We start from the raw sequence: 3,177 nt of genomic DNA, 5'->3' as shown, positions 1-3,177 counted from the left end.
TGAGGCCTTTATTTGATTTGATTTTTTCCGTGAGGGGTGCTGGCAGGCTGTTATTTACATAATATCCCTGCTTAAGTGTGACCTCTTCTCTAATTGGAGGCTTCCTTGCCATTTTCTATGGCAACACCACAGAACGGATAGCTGGGGGGGGGCTGGATGAGAGGAATATCGAGATACAGGGTGATTTGGGTTTGTCAGCTGCCCATTAGGATTGGTTTGTCATGGGGAATAACTGAGGTTTGGGGGAAAGTTCCTCATCTCAGCCCTTAAGGCAGCCAGTAGGCCCGTGGGTCACTGCAGATCTGCCGGATCTCTATTTAAAGAGGGGATGGAGCAGGCACAGCTTCCACAAGCAATTAGGAACAATTTTTGTTAGGTTTTTACAGATTAGAAGTCATATATTACTAGCCTGACTAATGCCTTAAATGTACCGTGCTGCCTATAAATAAACAACAAATTCTAAGGAATGATATTAATTTAAACACATTTGATATTATATATATATATATATTGAGATCATGGAATTATTAGAAGGAAATCCTAGCAAATTTCATAAGGAGGAAGAAAATGAGTCCCATTTCATTTCCAGATTCCTTTTGCTCCCTAAGATCCCTGCCATATACTTAGGACCTATCATGTATACACAGTAACGTCTTTTCTTCCTTGGTTGGTTTCACTGACAGTAAGCATGATGCGCGTATGCATTTATGCAGGAATGGGATTCTGTAATGCTTATTAGGGTCTTACGTGTTTTATCTCTGTGAGATGCCTGTTCCGGTTTCAGGTTTTATATAGCTAGGGGTGAATACGCTTTGTGTAGGTTTTCTAAAGCCTGCTTAAAATAAATGTTTTCTGATTGTAAGAGACACTAATTCATGGTGCATTTAGGCAGGAAGGTTTTATAAAGAGTTTTAAATTCTGCTTAATTATTGTTTGAGGTGGTGCTTTTGTTCTGCATTGAAAATATGCATGCTTACTATTAATAATGCTAAAATTAGTTACTGTAATAGAGGAGCTGTGGTATTCTCTAGGGTTTATAAATTTGCTTTCAATTTCTGTTCCCTGTTGTTTATATTTCTCATTCCATTGGGATGACTTTGTTTCTTGCACCTGAGGGAGAGCGGCGTCTTTCTGGGGTTTGGGTGTTTGTTTTGGATTGGTGGAGGTGTTGAGGATGTTAATGTGAAGTTAATTCATACGCTGGAGTTTTAAACAGGAGGGCCAAGAATGTAGGATCTGCTAGAAGAGGTGGTTCTGCTTATGGATGGAGGGAGCAGGTGTTTGGAGCAGTGCCCCACAGGTTTGAGAAGGAGGCCACCTCCTGGGGCTTCAGCCTGAGACGCTGAGGTACTAGTACTGTGGGAGTTCATTGGTGTAGAGATTTGTAGAGATCACCTTTAAGTTCTCCTGCATGCACATAAAGCATTTTTTCCCCTTCTTCTTTGAAATGCTCTGAATGATGTTCATTCTTCACTTAAATGTATGTTCCTTGAGTGTCTTAGACAGTTGTTATGGGAACGTAAGAGTTGGAAATATCCTTAAGAGGCCATGGTTTGAACCAGAGCTAAAAATGAGGCTTGAATTGGAAGAGATGTGCTTTGTTAAAAAGTTAATCTCTACTACACAGTGATAGACCCAATATTTATCATTATGCTTTTTCTCTTAGAGGCCCATCTCATTCAAGTCCCTATTTGTTTTCATTAGTATTTTTGTGTCTCTGCTAATGTGCATTCCAGTTTCCCTCCAGCACCATCTTTCTTGCAGTTTACCCCAGCTGTGCTGTCAGTTTCTGCTTTTAAATACTATTTCTCAGCATTTAAATGTTAATAGTTATTTTCATGTATAGTTTTTTTTTTTTTCTTTCTGTTGAATATTTTGATTAGAATATGATAGAAAAATAGGGGATATAGAATTAGCAAGTATGTTGAGGTAATAAATGGGCCACATTTCTGGACAGTGTAAGGCCAGCTGGTATAAATATGTGTCAGGAACAGCACACAATGCAGTTGGTGTCGTTGGATTGCCTCTGTCAAGAAGCAAGGCTGCATGCTGCCACCTTCCAAGAGGATATATGGACGTGTACCACTGATTACTGCCGGGCTACCGATCAGTCTCAATTTATCTATTCATATATTAACTTTGGACTACAATTACTCTGCCATCCAGGAAACAAAAACCATTACATTCTTCCTCGTGTTCTCATCTGTAATCCTCCTGATTCATTTTTTTTCTCTCAACTTTCATTAACTCTATTCTGCTTCATTTCGAAGAGACAATATGAAGCCTTAATTGCAGCTTTGTGCACTGATACACAGAAACACATTCCAAGTCTTTGTTTTTAATTTAAAAATAAAAAGTTGCATATTTAGAACAGTTGCTGATTTATGGTACTTATTGCAATGTTATTCTGCATTATTCAGGAAAACCAATTTCATAGTCATTGTTTTATAGGTTATTCAGATGTTATGATAAAATATTCTGGACAATTCAAGGTCTAAAAAAGTGCTTATTTTTCTTCCCACCTTGGGAAGGCTTCCTCATCTATGTGAACTTTGTAACCAATTTCTTTTTAACTTTTGCTAAGATTTTTTTAAAATATAAAGTATTACTATCCCTGACTTAAGTAATAGGTCACCTTCAGTATTGCAATAAAAATGGTACAGATTCATTCTCAACTTTGCAAAATGGAACTGTAGTAGTTTAAATTCATTTTTAACTCATTTTTTTTAAGTGGTAAATCATAGAACAGCTCACTAAAACATTCCATATGAGAAAACATGTTCTGTGATCTTCCTCATATATGTGAACTTTGTAACCAATTTCTTTTTAACTTCTGCTAAGATTTTTTTTTAAATATAAAGTGTAACTATCCCTAACTTCAGTAATAGGTCACCTTCAGTATTGCAATAAAAATGGTACAGATTCATTGTCAACAGTGCAAAATGGAACTGTGATCTTTAAAGCTTTAAGTTGGTTGATTCCTTACTTGCAATATTCCATCTCTTAGCTCCATTCATCTCATAGGAATGGCAGCTTAAGAGAAACTAACTCAGCGTGCTGTGATAAATGAGTTCTCCCCCATTTTCCCTCAACCCAATTCCAGGCTCAAAGACTTGGCATCTTTCCACAGTTTTTCTTGAATTTGATTCATTCTTTCTTTACCATATGTACTTTCAA

General features: G+C 37.1%; 1 protein-coding gene across 2 annotated transcripts in view; it reads left to right on the top strand.

Moving 5' to 3' along the window:
* The window catches only part of JAKMIP1 (janus kinase and microtubule interacting protein 1), a 155,178-nt gene that overhangs the window by 620 nt on the left and 151,381 nt on the right, over positions 1 to 3,177 (top strand). The window lies entirely within an intron of this gene.

The sequence above is a fragment of the Cygnus olor genome, chromosome 4 (assembly GCF_009769625.2).
Source record: "Cygnus olor isolate bCygOlo1 chromosome 4, bCygOlo1.pri.v2, whole genome shotgun sequence".
NCBI classification, from domain to species: domain Eukaryota; kingdom Metazoa; phylum Chordata; class Aves; order Anseriformes; family Anatidae; genus Cygnus; species Cygnus olor.
This window is presented reverse-complemented; position numbering and strand designations above follow the sequence as displayed.